Source organism: Musca autumnalis, unplaced genomic scaffold (assembly GCF_047663935.1).
Source record: "Musca autumnalis isolate F117 unplaced genomic scaffold, ASM4766393v1 scaffold_1, whole genome shotgun sequence".
NCBI classification, from domain to species: Eukaryota; Metazoa; Arthropoda; class Insecta; order Diptera; family Muscidae; genus Musca; species Musca autumnalis.
In genome coordinates this window covers 305,420,846-305,442,996 of record NW_027411644.1, presented here as the reverse complement: position 1 = coordinate 305,442,996, position 22,151 = coordinate 305,420,846, and the positions used below count along the sequence as shown (strand labels likewise).

The window sequence follows — 22,151 nt, the reverse complement described above, 5'->3', positions numbered from 1 at the left end:
TCATAACCAACACCACAATAAGTTTTTATGGTAGGGTAAAAACCCAAAGCTCTTCGGGCCACAAGTATTGAATCGTTGCTTATTGTTTTAATCGAATTTATTATTGTGGCACTACGACTTGGTTTGAAGAAAAAATATGCCTTTATTGTTGTTGCTGGGCTTAGAAAGAGAAAACAAAACAAACAGAAGGCTGGATCGCTGGCTGGTTGGCCTGTATGGCCCATATGGCGGCACGGGACACGCATAAATTGTAAACTATTTAGAGAAAAACACAGAGAAGAGAGCAGTAGCACCAAACAAACAACACAATTCACTGTTTTGTGCCCGAGCGTCTTTTCGTTTCATTTCATTTTAATCGCCATAATTGATCAGCCTTTTAATTGCATACAAATGCCACACCACTTCAGTAAATTAAATGTTTTGTCAAGCAAGGAGGTTGTATGAGGCTTCATACGCCACACTCTTCTGTAGTGTTGCGCATCCATCCCCTATCTGTTTCTGGCTTATAAATTCACCCCTTTTGCAAAGCCATTTATGGATGGATTAGTGTTTGATGTGCTGTGAGAAATGCGGGTTTTTCTTTTTGATTTCAATCATAAATCTTGAAGGTTATAATTCATAGGTATCCCTAAGGAAGAATTATAGTGGTTGAAATTAACAAACAATGTGGATAATTTGTTTGCCACCATGGAAAATGGGAAAAACTCAGCTACCAACCTGGACAAGTTTATACCAAAATGATAAATTAAAACAATACGTTAGAGGCCACCTTCAATGGAAAAAAACTGAAATATGTATCTTCCCCATCAACGTTTGAAGACGTTAAATTCTAGGACCATTGTAAGACTAACTTAAGCGATAGCTTTTGCCAAAGATGTTTTCATTAAATAAGAACGAAAGTTGGAGTTACGAGACTCTCAAATACCTCTTTACTTTTAATCGTAGACGATGCTAGCTAGCAGTGGCGTTTAGCTGCATTCAGGGCTCTCTCGGTCGCCCTCCGGAAACCAAAGCTTTTCTCTGTTCTACTTTCATGGGTTTTTAGATCAAATGGTAATGATTATTAGAAGCAATTTGGGGACATAAGTGCTATGACGCCATAAGTGAAATTCATCGAAATTTGTAAGACTAACTTAAGCGAAAACATTCGCAAAGATCTTTTCATTAATCAGGAACAAAAGTTAAAGGTTCGAAGATGATCAGTTAATACCTTTCCTTGTTCTAACTATAAACAATGGCGGCTAGCAGTTGGGTGTAGCTACTATCATGGCTCTCTCAGTCGCCCTATCAACGTTTGGAAGGTATAAATTCTTTGACCAGTGTAAGACTAGCTTTTGCCAAAGATGTTTTCATTAATTAAGAACGAAAGTTGGAGGTACAAGGGACTCAAATACCTCTCTACTTGTAATCGTAGACGATGCTAGATCTAGCAGTTGCGTTTAGCTGCATTCATGGCTCTCTCGGTCGACCTCCGGAAACCAAAGCTTTTCTCTGTTCTACTTTCATGGGTTTTTCGATCAAATCGTAATGTTTATTAGAAGCAATTTGTGGACAAAAAGGCTATGACACCATAGGTGAAATTCATCGAAATTTGTAAGACTAACTTAAGCGAAAACATTCGCAAAGATCTTTTCATTAATCAGGAAAGAAAGTTTAAGGTTGGAAGGCGATAAGTTAATACCTTCTCCAGTTCTAACCATAAACGCAGCCAGCTAGCAGTTGGGTGTATTTACTATAATGGCTCTCTCTGTCGCTCAACCCGAAACCAAAGCTTTTATCTGTTCTATGTTGTACTTTCATGGCCCTCCCAGTTACGAGGAACTAAAGCAATCGTCTGTTGTCAGTTTGCGGCCTTAGTATTACGATGCGAGAGCTCAAATTCTTGGACTATTGTAAGACTAACTTAAGCAAACGAATTTACGAAAGAAGTTTTCAATAATCAAGAACGGAAGTTAGAGGTTTTAATGCTTTCAGATAGTGCCCTGATTCTATCTATAAACGATTCCAGCTAGGAATTGGGTGTAGCCTTTCAGCCGCTCTTCGGGAAATCAAAGCTTTTTCTCTATTCTTCATTCATTGGTTTTTATATCGAAAGGTAATGATTAATAGTAGCAATTTGGGGTCATTAATATTGTGAAATTCTTGGACCACGTAAGACTAACTTTTCCGAAAGCATTTGCCAAAGATGTTTTCATTAATCAAGAACGAATGTTAGAGGTTCGAAGGCGATCAGTTAATACTGCTCTAGTTCTAATCGTAAACAATTCAGCTAGCAATTTCTCCGGGAAACCATTGTTTTTTCTCTATACTTCATTCATTGGTTTTTAGATCAAAGGGTAATGATTAATAGTAGCAGTTTGGGGGCATTTGACGCAAGTGGTGATATCCTTGGACCATCGTAAGACTAACTTAAGCGAAAGTATTGTAAATTGTTTTCATTACTCAAGAACGAAATTTATAGGTTCGAAGGCGAGTTGTCACCGTCATACCATAAACCATTAACGATGTCAGCTAGCCGTTGGGTGTTGCTACTAACATGGTTCTCTCAGCTTTTATCCGGAAAACCAAAGTCTGTTCTACTTTTATTGGTTTTTAGATAAAATGGTAAAGATTAATAGAAGTAGTTGGTTATTATATGACTTAAGCAAAAGCATTTGTCAATGATGTTTTCATTAATCAGAACTTCGAAGATCAGTTGCCGCCCTGGCGTGGCTCGATCAGTCGCTCAACGGAAAAACGGAGCTTTTATCTGTTTTATGTACTACTTCCACGGATATTTCAAACGCTCTTCGGGAAGTCAAAATTATTCTCTGTTATAATTGGTTTTTAGATCAAATGGTAATGATTAATAGAAACAGTTTGGGGCCATTAGCATTATGAAGCAAGAGGTTAAATTCTTGGACCATTATAAGATTAACTTCCGCGAAGCATTTGCCAAAATTGTTTTCATTAATCAATAACGAAAGTAATTGTTTCGAAGGTGATCAGGTGCCGGCCTAGCTTTAACCCCAAACGATGTCAGCTAGTAGTCGGGATTAGCTAGTATGCTTGCGTATTAACATAGAATAAATGCTGTTGATTTGATAAAGTGTTGATAGATCTATTATATATAGCGCTTGAATACTTGTTTTCTATAATGGCACATTAATCTTGATTTTTGTGTTTATTGTATGCGCTTATATGATCCCGTCTTGAAACACGGACCAAGGAGTCTCACATTTTTTCAAGTTATTGGGAATTTGAACCTAATAACGAAATTAACATAACTTTTATGGGATTAGTTTTTAGTCTTTTTAAGTCTATTAATTCAATCCCGGCGCGTTCAATAAGTTATGCTATCATGACTCTCTTAGTCGCTATCCGGGAAACCAAAGTTTTTGCTCTGTTCTACTTTCATTGGCTTTTAAATCAAAAGATAGTGACATATAGAAGCAGTTTGGGCGATCATAAGACTAACTTAAGCGAAAGGATTTACCAAAGATGTTTTTATGAATCAAGAACAAAAGTTGGATGTTCGAAAGCGATCAGTTGCCGCCATTGTTCTAACCATAAATGATGTCAGCTAGCAGTTGGGAGTAGCTACTATCATGGATTCCTTAGTCACCCTCCGGGAAACCAAAGTTTTTCTCTGTTCTACTTTCATTGGTTTTGAGATCAAGTGGTAGCGATTAATAGAAGCAGTTTTTAGTTCTTGGACCATCATAAGACTAACTTCAGCGAAAGCATTTGCCAAAATTGTTTTCATTAATCAAAAAACGAAAGTGAGAGGTTCGAAGGCGATCAGCTGCCACCCTAGTTTTAACCATAAACGATGTCAGCTAGCAGTCGGGATAGCTACTATCATGACCCTGTTAGTCGCAAACCATTTTACTTCCATTTCCTTTTAGACCAAAAGGTACTGCTATATAGAAGCAGTTTGGAGGCATTATTACTACGACGCGAGAGGTGAAATTCTTGGACGATCATAAGACTAACTTAAGCGAAAGGATTTACCAAAGATGTTTTCATGTATCAAGGACAAATGTTGGAGGTTCAAAAGCGATCAGTTGTTGCCCTAGTTCTAACCTTAAACGATGCCATCTAGGAGTTGGATGTAGCTACTATCATGGCTTTCTTAGTCACCCTCCGGGAAACCAAAGTTTTTCTCTGTTCTACTTTCATTGGTTTTGATATCAAGTGGTAGTGATTAATATAAGCAGTTTGGGGTCATTATTATTACGTCGCGAGATGTGAAATTCTTGGACCATCATAAGACTAACTTATAAATAATGAAAGGTACACGCAGAAAAATTTATGTTAGAAATATGTTTGGATCCAAACAAATATATGTTTGGGACCGGTTGCAAACAAATATATGTTTGGAAGCAAACATAATATGTTTGGGTCCAAACAAATATATGTTTGCAACATTTTGTAACATATCTCAATTTGATATGTTTGGGTAAAACATATTTTTTATGTTAGAACATTTTTTTCATGGGTGGAGAGAGGATGTTTGTCAACGAGAGTGATATAATGAAGAGTTGTGTGTATTGTATAATAGAAGACGTAGAAGCGAAGAAGGGGGCTTTGGTGGCATGTATGCGTCAAACTCGTGTGTTTCTTGTTTTGTTGTTGTTAACCAACTTAGGCGAAGAAGAAAAGAAGAAATGATATGAATTATATTTTTTTCTTTCTTCAGTGTTTTAGATGCCTTTGTAGAGTCAAGACGGTAAAGTGAGTGAATAAATCAGTGTTTTGTGTTTTCTTAAAGAAATTGTGCTTTTTAGTAAATTAAATGCCCAATACATTTTATAATTGAATCGGAAAGTTGAATGGAATTATTTTATTGGACAAGGAAGAAATCGCATTTAATATTGGTAATTACATACATACTTATGTATATTTGAAATATGGCATATCCATATTTATTTAATACATTACATAATAATTTGATTCTAGGTGCCGATTCCCCGCTGATGATTTCAACTATGAGGACAATTTGTTTTATTTCACAACTAAGGAGAAGCGTTCAACTACGTTTCTATATATTTTTCCTTTTTAAAAGTGTGACTATTTACAAATTATTTCAATCAGTTTTTCTTTTATTAAAGTGTGTTATGTATTTCTTTGGAATTTTGTATGTACCTATGTGTTTGTTGTTCTTTTTCCTTTCAATAAACAACCTCAACATTTGTGTGTATACTATAGAGATAGCCAGTGAGTTCTTACTGAGAGCAAGTGAGCACACATTTCAAAGTGTTTTACATTGAATTTTACGCTCCCTTGCTCTCAGTAAGCGCCCACTGGTGCATGTGTTTGTTTTTTTGTGCCTTTTGGATTTGTATTTTGTTTGCACCCAAACATATAAAATGTTTGCACTCAAACATAAAATTGTTTCCACCCAAACACAAATATGTTTGCACCCAAACATAAATATGTTTGCACCCAAACATATATATGTTTGCACCCAAACATATATATGTTTCCACCCAAACATATATTTGTTTGCAGACCCAAACATATATTATGTTTGGGACTGTTGCAAACATATATATGTTTGCTGCAAAATATGTTTGGGACATATGTTAGAGAGGCCGTTTTTTTTTTGCGTGTAGAAGTTCGAATGCGATCAGTTGTCGCCAGTGTTCTAACCATAAACGATGCCAGCTAGCAGTTGAGTGTAGCTACTATCATGACTCTGTCAGTCGTTCAGAGGCAAACCATAGCCTTTCTCTGTTCTACTTTCATTGAAAGAGGTGCATTTCTTGAAAAAACATTCACCAAAGATGTTTTCATTAATCAAGAACGAAAGTTGGAGGTTCGAATGCGATCAGATACCGCCCTAGCTTAAACAATAAAGCAGAATGCCAGCTAAAAGTTGGGTGTAGGCACTATAATGGATCTCAGTCGCTCTTCGCTCTCATTGGTTTTTAGATAGACTAATGGTTTTACACATAAACGATGTCAGCTAACAGTCGGGATTAGCTACTCTCATGGCTCTCTCAGTCGCTATCCGGGAAACCAAAGTTTTTCTGTTCTACTTTCATTGGCTTTTAAATCAAAAGGTAGTGCTTTATAGAAGTAGTTTGGGGGCATTGAAAGAGGTGAATTTCTTTAAAAAACATTCACCCAAGATGTTTTCATTAATCAAGAACGAAAGTTGGAGGTTCGAATACGATCAGATAACGCCCTAGCTCTAACCATAAAGAAGGATGCCAGCTAAATGTTGGGTATAGGTAATATAATGGATCTCAGTCGCTCTTCGCTCTCATTGGTTTTTAGATAAATAGACTAATGGTTTTACACATAAACGATGTCAGCTAACAGTCGGGATTAGCTACTATCATGGCTCTCTTAGTCGCTATCCGGGAAACCAAAGTTTTTCTGTTCTACTTTCATTGGCTTTTAAGTCAAAAAGTAGTGCTTTATAGAAGCAGTTTGGGGGCATTATTATTACCACGCGAGAGGTGTAATTCTTTGACGATCCTGTTGGAGGATCGAAAGCGATAAATTGGCGCCCTAGCTCTAACCTTTTGAGATCAAGTGGTAGTGATTAATAGAAGCGAGATGTGAAATTATTGGACCATCATAAGACTAACTTATAACTAACGAAAGGTAGAAGTTCAAATGCGATCACTTGCCGCCATTGTTCTAACCATAAACGATGCCAGCTAGCAGTTGAGTGTAGCTACTATCATGACTCTGTCAGTCGGTCAACGGCAAACCATAGCCTTTCTCTGTTCTACTTTCATTGAAAGAGGTGAATTTCTTGAAAAAAACATTCACCCAAGATGTTTTCATTAATCAAGAACGAAATGCTTGGTTCGAATGCGATCAGATACCGCCCTAGCTCCCTAAAAGAGGATGTCATCTAAAAGTTGGATGTAGGTATTATAATGGCTCTCTGTCGCTTTCGCTCTAGTTGGTTTTTAGATAAATATAGACTAATATAAGCTGTTTGTGGACTCTCTGGGAAACTAAAACTTTTGGACTCCGAGGAAAGTGTAATGAAAGTGAACAAAAACGGGTATGTGCTGCCCTTAGATGTTCTGGGCTGCACGCGCTACAAAGAAAGTATCATCCTGTATATCTTTCACCGAAGTGCAGAGCCACTTTCATTCTTTGGATTGTGAACGGAAGCTTTTCACATGAACTTGGAATTTCCAATAAGAATGAGTCATTAACACACATTGACTCAGTCGTCTCTACCCTTTGTACCCAGCACCTATGGGAAATTGTGTTCCACATTGTGGATAATTTTGATATTTAATTATATAAATTTATCTTTTATTATCTGAAAAGCCGGCGACAAGGTTTAGCATCCCCTTGCGTAATGAATGGAGATGTGTCATAAGAATGTCACTTGAAATGTTAAATTATTTACTTGAATTTTTAATTTATCTTGGGAATTGTTCTTCTTTTTTTGAATAATGCAATTCAAACATTTATAAATTATATTCATAATTTGTTAAACAAGCTGCCAACTTTTGGTAATTATTGTTCATTTAACGGTAAAAAACAAATTTAATTGCCATACTAAATTGTTATTATTTATTAAAACAAAGTAGCATTTGGAGCAAGATAAATTACTTCAGTGATTCTAAAACACCAAAAATATGTGGGAAATAATAATGATAAGTGTTAAATTTGGTAGCAGATTTGACCAAGAAAGAATAAAGTTTGATAACCAATTTGATCATTCCCTTTATGCAAGCAAACTTTTTGGCGCGCAAGAGAGAAAAAGTGAAGGAGGATGCGTATGGGAAAATACCCAAAATTTTATTATGACTACATTTGCGCCTTCCCCATAAGCCATCAGCAGAATGAAAAGCGCTCAAATTCAAAAATAAACACCCACACAGGCTGCACCAGAACATAGCAGCCAAAAAACTATGAAGCAAAATATGCAACATATTTTTCATTTCATTTATTTTGAATTGACATTTTTTTGTTGGGCCGACGAAAAACACTAACTACAGTGGAACCTTACATTGCTACAAAAAATTAAATTTTTGAGGCATAACATTAACAAATATTTCACCCAATCTTGAAGTATAAACCCAACGCATCCATTATTCTCATTTAGGTAAGTGGCTTCAATATTTTAAAATTCCGTTCTTATTTGAAATCTTTATTGTTTTTAAAATTCTTTTTTTATTTTCGTTATTGAAGATGATGTTGCCCCACTATCAACCATATGGACTTTGTCATGACCAAGATCGTAAAAATTCAATTCATTTTAATGTGCCGGCAGCATTCAGGCCCGCCCAAGCATCGTTAATAAATTGGTTGGTGTGACTTTACTGCCGCACAATCATTGCTGCTGTTAGTTTTTGGCCAAAAGAAACAAAATCGAAACAAAATGAAATTCTTCAAACATTTGGCACATTCAAAAATGTTTCAATTTATATTCTTAATTTTTTATTTTATTGCAAAAAATAAAGAAAAGATATAAAACTAGCCATGATATGATGATGTGCTGATGAACCAAACTAACAAGCCAACATTAAAAATGCGATTACTTTGGCAAAAACGCAAATAAAGAAGCAAAGAAGTCTGTCTCAGCCCATTAATTTAAAAAATAAAACTTTCTTAGGTTACAAAAGACGTTGTGGAATAACAATTTTGGATTCATATTGTAGGCCTTGCAATTGAAATGAGTACACTTTAAATTCCTTTGCAAACAACTATTGGAGGCAAGCCTGGTGCCAGTAGCCACGCCAATTCCAGCTCCACAAACGTATATTAAAGTTGTTGCGTTTAAAATGTTCGTAATTAAGCGTGTTTCATAGAATCATTACAACTTGGACCGTCGTAAGACTAACCTAAGCGAAGTTATGTATTTGCCAAAGATGTTTTCATTAATCAAGAACGAAAATTAGAGGTTCAAAGACGACCAATTTACCACGCTAGTTCTAACCATAAGCGACGTCAGCCAGCAATTGGGTGTAGCTCAATGATGCACAAAATAATATGTATGACTGTAGTATTTGTACCATGAATCAACGCTAGAGTACTGCTTTGTGCATAGCTGGTGTAGCTCCTATCATGGTTCTCTCAGTCGTTCTACGGAAAACCAAAAGCTTTTATCTGTTCTACTTACATTGATTTTTATATCAAAAGGTAATAATTAGTAGAAAATGTTTGGGGGGCAATAGTATTACGATGCGAGAGGTGAAATTCTTGGACCATTGTAAGACGAACATAAGCGAAAGCATTTGCAAAAAAGTTTTTCTTTGATCAAGAACGAAGGTTGGAGATTCGTAGGGGATCAGATAATGCATTAATTTTAACAATAAACTACGCCAGCTAGCAGTTGGGTGTAATTACTATCATGGCTCCCTCACTCACTTTCCGGAAAACCAAAACCATGTTGGGCTTCGGAGGAAGTAAGTTTATCGACCAACGTGGATAATTCTTCTGAACTCCACCAATGAGAACATTTATCTGAAATTATCCATCCAATAATTGATGTGGAATTATTCACCAATGTGAATAATTTGTCTGAAATTATAAGCCAAAGTATAAAATTCATCCAAAATTATCCACCAACGCGGACAATGTTTCTTAGATTATCCACCAATGTGAATAATTAATCTGAAATTATCTACCAACGTGAATAATGTATCTGAAACGTGGATAATTCATATTAAAATTATTCGCCAACGTGGATAATTCATATTAGAATATTCAACAACGTGGATAAATAATCTTGGGTGCCACCGTGGTGCAATGGTATGCACGCCCGCCTTGCACGCAAAAGGTCGGGAGTTCGATTCCCCGGCCAGGCAACATCAAACAATTTTTCAACGGTGGCAAAATACCACTCAGTAATGTTGGCGACATTTCCTGAGTATTTCAGCCTTGAAAAACTTCTCCACAAGTGGTGTCTTAAGACACGCCGTTCGGACTCGGCGATAAACAGTAGGTCCCATATCATTGAGCTAAATATGAATCGGGGTGCACTAATTGATATGAGAGAAGTCTCCCTTGTCCCGTATGGGATGTTGTGGAACAATTTTTGGATAAATAATCTGAAATTATCCACCAACGTGAATAGTTCATCTGAAATGTAGATAATTCATATTAAATTATCCACCAACGTGGATAATTCACCATAAATTATTCACCAACGTGGATAATTCGTCTTAAATTATCCACCAAAGTGACAATTCATCATAAATTATCCAACAACGTAGATAATTGAGCAGAAAACATTCACCAACGTAAATAATTTATCTGAAATTATCCACCAAAGTATATATTACTCAACTTAAATTTTCAATAATGTGGTTAGTTCATCTTAATTTATCCACAGACGTGGATAATTCATCATAAATTATCCACCAACGTCGATAATTCATCTTGAGTTATCCCCCAGTGTGGATAATTCATCTTAAACGTGGATAAAATTTTCTGCAATTATTCACCACAGTAGATAATTTATTTGAAATTATCCACCAACCTGGATAATTTATCTGAAATTATCCACCAACCTGGATAATTTATCTGAAATTATCCACGAACGCGTATAATTTATCTGAAATTATCCACCAACGTGGATCATTCATCTTAAATAATACACCAATGTGGAAAATTTATCTTAAATTATACACCAACGTAGATTATTCATCTTAAATTATACACAAATGTAGATAATTCATCATAAATTATACACCAACGTGGATAATTCATCTTAAATTATGCACCAACGTGGATAATTCATCTTAAATTATACACCAACGATGATAATTCATCTTAAATTATACACCAACGTGGATAAGTCATCTTAAATTATACACCAACGCTGATAATTTATCTTAAATTATACACCAACGTGGATAAGTCATCTTAAATTATACTCCAACACTGATAATTTATCTGAAATTATCCACCAACGTGGATAATTATCTTTAATTATGCAACAACGTAGATAATTTATCTTAAATTATACACCAACGTGGATAATTCAGCTTAAATAATACACCAACGTAGATAATTAATCTTAAATTATCCACTAACGTGGATAATTCATCTTAAAGTATACACAAACGTGGACAATTTATCTGAAATTATCCATCAACGTGGATAATTCATCTGAAATTATCAACCAACGTAGTTAATTAATCTTAAATTATCCACCAACGTGGATAATTAATCTTAAATTATCCACCAACGTGGATAATTAATCTTAAATTATCCACCAACGTGGATAATTAATCTTAAATTATCCACCAATCTGAAATTAGTCGATTATGAGGTTAATTCATCTTAATTTATACACAAACGTGGATAATTCATTATAAATTATCGATCAACGTAGATAATTCTCTCTAAATTTTACACGAGATTGGATAATTTATCTGAAATTATCCCTTAACGTGGATAATTTATCTGATATTATAAACCAACGTGGATAATAACATAGTAGATAATTTATCTGAAATTATCCACCAACCTGGATAATTTATTTAAAATTTATTTTGAAATTATCCACCAACGATGATAATTCATCTTAAATTATACACCAACGATAATAATTCATCTTAAATTATACACCAACGATGATAATTCATCTTAAATTATACACCAACGATGATAATTCATCCTAAATTATACACCAGCGATGATAATTCATCTTAAATTATACACCAACGATGATAATTCATCTTAAATTATACACCAATGATGATAATTCATCTTAAATTATACACCAACGATGATAATTCATCTTAAATTATACACCAACGATGATAATTCCTCTTAAATTATACACCAACGATGATAATTCATCTTAAATTATCAACCAACATGGATAGTTTATCTTAAATAGTCCACCAACGTGGAAAACTCACATTAAATTATACACCAACGTGGATAACTTATCTTAAATTATCCACCAACGTGGATAACTTATCTTAAATTATCCACCAACGTGGATAATTCATCTTAAATTATCCACCAACGTGGATAAATTATCTAAGTTTACTCATAATTCTTCTTAAATTATTCACCAATGTGGATAATTTATCTTAAATTATTAATTTATCTTAAACTATCCACCAACGTTACTAAGGTACCTGAAGCCAAGTATTCCCCCACATGGCCGGCTTTTGTCATCAAAAGACATCTCCAATTGCCAATAGAAGATCTCAAAGACAAATTCTCCAACTTTATTTCAAGGTCCCTAATCTGCTTTTAATATAAGATGTTTAAAAATTATTGTATTTAAATATCACCGTGTGTACCTTTTAGATGATGATGAAAGATTAACTTCAAACTTGTTCACTTTTTAACACGAAAGGAAAAAAACAGCAAATAGAAGACTTTAAGACTCTCATGTCACATCTTTATTTGCCCGTTCATGATTTCCGCTATTTACTCATCCGGCTAAACACAAAAAAATCAAAGAAGACCGCAAAAGTAGACAAAAAGAAGAAGATGAATGTCACATTAAACAGCATTAGTGTTTGTCGTCGTGACAAAATGACATAATGAGAAACTGATTGATTGGAATTAAAGTGACACTCAGCAAAGAGAAGAAGCAGAAGATGGAGTAGTAGGTTGATGGATTTACCCAACAAAACAGATTGACAAAGCTATGTCAAATGGAGACATTTGTTTCAAGAAGTTTGTTGTGTGGCATTGTTTGCCATTGTTAAAAATGGAAAACTTTCTCTTTTCAATTGCCGCTTGCCGCTGAGTGTTTGTGCAGAAATCGATTTAATGGATGTTTGTTGCCACTTTTTGTGAGCCAAGCCAACAAAACTCTTGGCTATTCGATAGACGGAACTGTTCAATTGTCATGTCGTCTTTTGTTTTGTTTGCTTTGGTCAATCCCCAAAGACAATAGAGAAACAGCAACAACAACAACAAATGCATAGCCATGTCTTAAACAATATTAATTTTTGGCCCTGAATTAACTTGGATTTCTCCTTAAGGTTTTGGCGCAAATTTATCTCCCTCTCCGTCTCTATCTCGCTCTTCTTTAAATGTTTTTTTGCTTTTTATTAAATATTTCTTATTGAGATTATGCAGCAGAAAGAAGGCTTTTAACGTCTCAAAAGTTATTATTGTTATTTATTTTATTTTATTTATTTCGTGTTTTGATTTCAAAACTATAAGCCTCTGCGTAGCCACCTGTGCCTCTTGGCCCCCAACACACCCTCCTCTTGTCCACACACTGCCATCACACCGGTATTCTAATGACAATGCGGACAACAACGACGACGACCAACCTACCCAGTTACCTATCTATGCGAACATGAAGCGCGTCAAACAGACGACGAATGTGGCTCTTAATCTACATATTTCATGTGATTCATAGGACCGCATCCGACGACAGTCATTCACTTAGTCAGCGAGATAGATAGAAAGATAGACAGACAGACCGTCATACCCTACAGTAAATCTTAGCAAAATCCAAGCAACCGAAAGCAAATAACCATAGCGGGCAAGCAGCAGCGGAGGTATCAGCATCACATTTGTTGAGTGTAGCTATGTCGGACGGGGATATTTTTCTTGTCACGCTGTTGTTACTGTTGCCGCTTCTGCTGACTTGTGCTATGCTGTATGTAAGTAAATTATTGCTGTTGCTGTTGTTATTGTCGTCTTTTGGCTTTGTGTTACCTTTTGTGTTTGTTATGAATTTAAATAAATAAAAGTGTCTAAACTTTTATTTCATTGTTGCTTTTTCCTTTGCTTCGTTCGCTTCTTATGATCTATTCTCCTTCTCTATGGACGACATTATTTGAGTGTTGGTAGTATTTTTTTCTTGAGTTATTACAATTTTTTCTTTACCTACATTACCATCTACGCTTTGATGGACTTGTTTTTTTTACCTAATTTAATTAATATTTACGGAATCTTGACTTTGCACCATTTCAAAGGGGAATATTTTACATAGGATAGCAAAAACAAACTGGAGATAAATTATCCACGTTGGTAGATAAATTCAGAAAAATTATTCATGATGGTGGATAATTTCAGATCTATTACATATATTGCGTTGGTGTATAATTTAAGATGAATTATCTACGTTGGTGTATAATTTAAGATAAATTATCCACATTGGGTCCTGACCGGTTTTAACATGGCAAATCCCAGGATTTATCTTGGTCCCTCTCTCATCTCAAATGGACACTGACCTCCCCGTGGTGTCACCTGAGGAGCTGCCTTTAACACCCTTTAAAGGTAGTGAGCTAACATGTGCCGCGGGTTCACCCATAAGAACGTTAAAAACTTGGGTTTGGGCGCCGGGTTAATAACCCTCCCCTAGAAAAAGCAGCCTACTATGAAAAAAAAACAAAAGAAAAGAAAAACAAATCCCTCTAAAGTTGACGACCCCCGCAAAAGTTTTAGGGACCATGATCTGCGAATCTGTACCTGGAATGTTCGCACACTTTATAGAGAAGGTGCAGTTTACGCATTGGCAGATGTACTTGAAAAGTACAAGGCCGACATTACTGCCATACAGGAAATACGATAGAACGGGAAAGGCGTCACAACAACACCTAAAGCTGTCACGACATAAAGCAGGAGTTTGGTTGCGGATTTGTAGTTGGTCGGAGGTTAAAACACCTGGTCTCCAGCTTAACACCCGTGAATGAAAGACTTGCTACAATTCGAATAAAAGCAAAATTCTTCAACATCAGCTTTATTTGCGCTCATGCTCCCACTGAAGAAAAGGACGAACAGACCAAAGATATATTTTACGAGCGCTTAGAAGAAACATATGACCGTTGCCCTGCCCATGACATTAAAATTATTCTAGGCGATTTTAATGCCAAAATTGGAAAGGAGAATCTCTTTGGCCCAACAGTCGGGAAATTCAGTCTCCATAGTGAAACATCTGACAATGGAAATCAAATTGATCACGTTGTGATAGATGGAAGACATTCATCGAGCGTGTTGCATGTGCGCTCGTTCCGAGGAGCAAACATAGACTCGGACAACTACCTAGTTGCAGCAAAGGTACGCACCCGGTTAAACGTAGCAAACAAAGTACGAACAGACACAACACGAAAGTTAGACATCGGTAAGCTGCAATCACAACAGATAGCCACAGCATATTCCACTCAACTAGCCCAATTGTTTAATGAAAGCACTCCTCATCCCGATAACATATCAGCGCAATGGCAAAGTATTGTCCAATCCATGCAAACAGCCGCAAAATCCATACTTGGATACCAGAGACCTCCACCAAGGAATCCATGGTATGATCAGGAGTATCGTGCTGCTACCGAAGAGAAAAATGCGGCATATTGGGCTACTCTACATTCAGTACAAACGCGTAGCGCACGAGAGAGATATCGGGAGAAAAGGAGAGAGGAGAAACGTCTTTTTCGCAGGAAAAAGAGAGAGATGGAAAAGCGGGAGTGTGAAAAAATCGAGATGTATAGGATCCAGAATGAAGTCCGAAATTCTACCAAAGAGCGAAGCATCAAACTGATGGCTTTGGTACAGGCACCTCCTCCTGTAGAGACCAGCAAGGTAATTTGGTAACTGATACAGATATTGTGCTCAGAATATGGGAAGAGCAGTTTTCAAACCTGTTGATATCCAGCGAAGACGACGAAGATACCACAGTCCCAATCCCAGAAGATGGTATTGAATGTATACCGCCCAGCCAAGATGAGGTAAGGACAGCAATAAATCGGCTGAAGAATAATAAGGCAGCAGGGGCCGATGGCTTGCCAGCCGAGCTGTTCAAAACCGGAGGCGACACGCTTATAAGGTATTCATCAGCTAGTTAGTACGATCTGGCAGGAAGAACAAGTACCCGACGATTGGAACCTTAGTATCCTGCGCCCCGTCCATAAGAAAGGAGATAGGACTGTATGCTCTAACTATAGGGGCATAAGTCTTCTCCCTATTGCCTAAAAGATCTTGTCAGGGATATTGTGCGAACGACTAAAGCCTATGGTCAATAATTTGGCCATACCGATGCGGCGTTAGGCCTGGCAAGTCCACCATTGACCACATATTTACCCTGCGGAAAATCCTGGATAAGACCGAAGAAATGCAGATCGCACCTACCACCTTTTTGTTGATTATAAAGCAGCCTTCGACAACCCGCTAAGTTCAAAGGTATTCCAAGTCATGTCTGAATTTGGTACCCCCGCAAAGCTCATACGGCTTTGTAAAATGACTTTAACTGACACGAATCCTCAATTAAAATAGGAAAGAACCTCTCCGAAGAGTTTGGTACCAAAAGAGGTTTCAGACAAGGAGACAGCCTTTCGTGTGATCTCTTCAACATCGTGCTGGAAAAGGTCATACGATAGGCAAACGTCAAAAGAAGTGGCACAATCTACACCAATAGTCAGTCACATGTTACTTGCTTATGCTGATGATATAGACATCATGGGACGATAAGTAACAGATACCTTTATGAAGGTCGAAGGAGAATCTGCTACAGTGGGTCTGGCGGTAAACGGCGAGAAGACAAAGTTGATGGTGTCGACGCGCAATCCGTCCATAGAGATCGGACCAACTGTGGAAGTTGGTACCTACAATTTTGAGGTAGTTAAAGACTACGTCTACCTCGGCACTGCCATAAACACAACAAACAACATCAGTTGTGAAATAAGAAGAAGAATAGTATTGGCCAACAGATGCTACTATGGTCTAAGTAAGCAATTTAAAAACAAAGCGACATCTCGTCAAACAAAAATAACGCTCGACAAAACACTGATACTACCCGTGCTGATGTATGGCTCCGAAGCCTGGGTACTTGCGCAACCAGACATGGCAGTGCTTTGTGTGTTTGAGAGAAAAATTCTTCGAAAGATCTACGGACCAATCTGCGTTGACGGTGAATATCGACGTCGCATGAACCACGAGCTGTATCTTCTATACAACGACATCAATATAGTTAAACGTATCGAGATGCAGCGATTGCGTTGGCTAGGCCATATCATAAGAATGAGCGATGATGAACCCGCTAAAAAGGCGTATAAATATCAGCCGCTTGGCGGTGCACGCAGAATTGGCAGGCCAAAGAATAGATGGCGCAAACAAGTGGATGAAGAGATGACAAGGCGCGGTATTCCAGAGTGCGAAGCAACAAATAGAGAGAAATGGAGATCTTGTCTTAGTTCGGCCTATAGAACAAATGTTCTGTAATGGACCAGTAAGTAAGTATAATTTAAGATGAATTATCCACGTTGGTGTATAATTCAAGCTGAAATGTCGATGGTGTATAATTTAAGATAAATTATCCAGGTTGGTGAATAATTTAGGGCGAATTATCCACGTTGGTGTATAAATTAAAATGAATTATCCACGTTGGTGTATAATTTAAGATGAATTATCCAGATTGGTGAATAATTTAGGGCGAATTATCCACGTTGGTGTATAATTTAAGATAAATTATCCACATTGGTGCATAATTTAAGATGAATTATCCACGTTGATTGTTAATTTATCCAATTTATCCATCTTTGCGGATAATTTTATTAACTTCCATCTAAATTAAAAAGTGTTTCTTTTTATTTTTATTGGAAAGAGTGTTCCTTCTGTGCTGTTACCCACCACCATTCCCCCCATTCAGCGTACAATGTAACCAAAGTAATGTTTTACAGTTTTTGTTTGGTGGACATGGTTGTGTGTATCCATCACCTCTATTGTTGTTGTTGATGGACCAAACAGCATCAGCATCAGGCAAAGCTGGCTGGCTGGCTGGCTGGCTGGCTGGCTGGCTGACTGATGGTTGACTGAATGAATGCTTGGCTGGCTGACTTGACTGGCTAGATGTGTGAAAAGTATCTCAAATTTCGCATCTATTGTTGTTGAGAATTGTGTGTCAGCAACATTTAGACAATGCTTTTTTTGCAAATATAAATCTGCATGGTTTATGCATCTCATTTTTAGTTGGAGCTGTATGTATGATTTTTTGTGAACAGAGCCATGCAAAAGATAAATAAAAATTCTGCAACTATTTTTAGCTGGACAACAAAAACATTTTGTGTACTTATCGCAGTTGTCATTTTTTTGTTTTCGTTTTTTAACCGACCATTGAAATGAAAACGACAACAATCCATTTAGTGTTTGTTGTGTTAATGCAAAAGTTGAAGAGAGCAGCAGCTAAGCTTTATGGTGTTTTTGGATTATTCAGTTTTTTTGTTTTTATTTTTGGAGGTCAACTCTATTCTGATTTAAATGCGGTTGTTGTTGCTGCTACAATGATATTTGATATTGAATTAGGGGTAAAGCTGAAGTTTGACATTTATGAATTGAAACATTGACATTTTCAATATGAAATCGTTGGAGGAGGATAGGAGGATATGCGCTGGGCTTTTAAATATCATTAAAATAAAGAATGGCTATTGTTTGGTGGAGATTATTCAATCAAAAAAATGAGATTTGATTTCGAGATAGAGATATGAGTGACAACGTGGAATAGATCTTTAATAACAATGCACATATTAAGGAGCACATTTTCTATACTTGTTCCATATGTCTTGGCCAATTCCCATTTCCAAACGTATTCCAATTGCATCCACGTCCATAATTTTACCCCAAAAGGCCACATGTATATTAATTATTTATTTTAATTACATACATTATAATAAAGGTAGCTGTAAAAGTATCTCGCCCACATCATCCAGCCTCCCTTGATAGTTTACCACCTTTAATCAAACTCTTATAGGTATTCCAATAAACAACAAACTGGATTTTAATTCACCAACTTGTTATTTTTATTGTAACAAACAAAAAACTCAAAGCTGAAGACGAAAAAAACATAAAAAAGTTCCAACCAAAAACAAATTTGTTTAGCTCAAGTGTTATTGGCCATAAAAACAACAAAAAACGATCGCAAGTGTGGGTCAGTAGTACTTTGCTGACCAAACGTCCACACCGTCCGCCCGCTTGCCTGCCTGCCTGCTGGCTAATCAAACACAAACAACGGCACAGTGCCGCTCGCTTTGAAAAGAAGTAAAAAAGGCAATGATAATAAAAAAAACGAAACATAAAACAGAAAAACTAGAAATATTTTAAATATTTTTATAAGCTAAATAATGACAACAACAACAACTATAACCAATCTAGAATTGCATATGCTACACAGATGTGCTGACTCTGGCAGCACAACGCAGCGGGCTATAATTTGCCCATTCGGTCGGTCGGTCGTTGGTCGGTCATATGATTCCATTCGGAATTCATTGGTGGAACATGTTGTTGTTTTGTTTCATGTCAGACGACAACAACAAGAGAAGAACCAAATTCAAATAATGCCACCACAATTCTTTGTTGTTGTATCTAAAGATACAGGTAGATGGAGAAGAAGATGGGCGTTTTTTAGGTAGGCGACATTCATGTCCAATGTGTGGGTAGGAGTGATAAATGTAAAACATTGTGTAAAACTATTTTAAAAGTGTCTTCTCCGTTGACTTTTGGAAAAACAAAAGAGAAACGAAGGGAAATGAAAAATGTCTTGTTGGTGTTGTTTGTTGACATTTCTTTGGGTAACAGAGATTAGCTATTCACACCTAATTAGGGGAAATACGTACAAGAAAATGCATTAAAAGAAAGGAACATAAACTATGTAAAAGAAAAATCTCGGATAATTTTGAAAAAAAAAAGAAAATGTATAATTGTTAAACCAAACTACGTTGTTGCCCATAAAGTCAACAATTAGACATGGATAATCTGTATTATCCTACCTAGCCTAAAAGAAAATCCATCAAAAATATATAAAAAACAAAAATTTTTAAGAACAAGTCCAAAGAGACAGTGGGAGACTTCTATAACATCAGTTTTTTGTTTGGATAAATTATTTATGCACACAGTTGGATAATTACCCACCTTGGTGGGGATTGATAATCTGTTTTCCAAAAGGTAGACAACTTTTTACCAGCAAATTATCCACCGAATTGGATAATTAGCTATCTACCAACGTGGATAATGTATTTATCCACCATTGTGGATAATTTATTTATGCACAAATGTGGATAATTTATTTATCCACAAACGTGGATAATTTATTTATCCACAAAAGTGGATTATTTATTTATCCACAAAAGTGGATAATTTATTTATACACAAACGTGGATAATTTAGTTATCCACCATTGGTGATAATTTATTTATCCACAAACGTGGATAATTTATTTATCCACAAACGTGCATAATTTATTTATCCACAAACGTGGATAATTTATTTATCCACAAACGTGGATAATTTATTTATCCACAAACGTGGATAATTTATTTATCCACAAACGTGAATAATTTATTTAACCACAAACGTGGATAATTTATTTATCCACAAAAGTGGATAATTTATTTATCCACAAACGTGGATAATTTATTTATCCACAAAGGTGGATAATTTATTTATCCACAAACGTGGATAATTTATTTGTCCACTAAAGTGGATAATTTATTTATCCACAAACGTGGATAAATTATTTATCCACAAACGTGGATAATTTATTTATCCACAAACGTGGATAATTTATTTATCCACAAACGTGGATAATTTATTTATCCACCATTGTGGACAATTTATTTATCCACTATTGTGGATAATTTATTTATCCACCATTGTGGATAATTTATTTATCCACTATTGTGGATAATTTATTCATCCACCGATGTTAATAAATTATTTATCCACAAATGTGGATAATTTATTTATTCACCAACAAGAGTAATTTATGTAACTGCCAACGTGGATAATTTCTTTAAAAATATCCAAAAACGTGGATAATTAATGTGAAATTATCCACCAACGTGGATAATTAATTTAAAATTATCAACCAACGTGGATAATTAATTTAAAATTATCCACAAACGTGGATAATTAATTTAAAATTATCCACAAACGTGGATAATTAATTTAAAATTATCCACAAGCGTGGATAATTAATTTAAAATTATCCAGGAACGTGGATAATTAATTTAAAGTTATCCACAAACGTGGACAATTAATTTAAAATTATCCACAAACGTGGATAATTAGTTAAAAATTATCCACCAACGTGGATAATTAATTAAAAATTATCCACCAACGTGGATAATTAATTTTAAATTATCCAGAAACGTGGTTAATTAATTTAAAATTATCCACCAACGTGGATAATTAATTTAAAATTATCCACAAACTTGGATAATTAATTTAAAATTATCCACAAACTTGGATAATTAATTTAAAATTATCCACAAACTTGGATAATTAATTTAAAATTATCCACAAACTTGGATAATTAATTTAAAATTATCCACAAACGTGGATAATTAATTTAAAAATATCCACCATCGTGGATAATTAATTTAAATTAATTTAATTTAATTAATTTTAAATTATCCAGAAACGTGGTTAATTAATTTAAAAATATCCACCATCGTGGATAATTAATTTAAAATTATCCACAAACGTGGATAATTAATTAATTTAAAATTATCCAGAAACGTGTATAATTAATTTAAAAATATCCACCATCGTGGATAATTAATTTAAAGTTATCCACAAACGTGGATAATTAATTTTAAATTATCCAGAAACGTGGTTAATTAATTTAAAATTATCCACAAACGTGGATAATTAATTTAAAGTTATCCACAAACGTGGATAATTAATTTAAAATTATCTAAAAAAGGGGATATTTAATTTAAAATCATCCTCAAACGTGGATAATAAATTTATCCGCCAACGGGATAATTAATTTAAAATTATCCAGGAACCTGGATAATTAATTTAAAGTTATCCACAAACGTGGACAATTAATTTAAAATTATCCACAAACGTGGATAATTAATTAAAAATTATCCACCAACGTGGATAATTAATTTTAAATTATCCACCAACGTGGATAATTAATTTTAAATTATCCACCAACGTGGATAATTAATTTAAAATTATCCACAAACTTGGATAATTAATTTAAAATTATCCACAAACTTGGATAATTAATTTAAAATTATCCACAAACTTGGATAATTAATTTAAAATTATCCACAAACTTGGATAATTAATTTAAAATTATCCACAAACTTGGATAATTAATTTAAAATTATCCACAAACGTGGATAATTAATTTAAAAATATCCACCATCGTGGATAATTAATTTAAATTAATTTAATTTAATTAATTTTAAATTATCCAGAAACGTGGTTAATTAATTTAAAAATATCCACCATCGTGGATAATTAATTTAAAATTA

General features: G+C 35.2%; 1 protein-coding gene across 19 annotated transcripts in view; it reads right to left on the bottom strand.

The window, feature by feature from the left end:
- Window positions 1-22,151, bottom strand: part of how (protein held out wings) — a 201,246-nt gene that overhangs the window by 154,227 nt on the left and 24,868 nt on the right. The gene's annotated exons all lie outside the window — the stretch shown is intronic.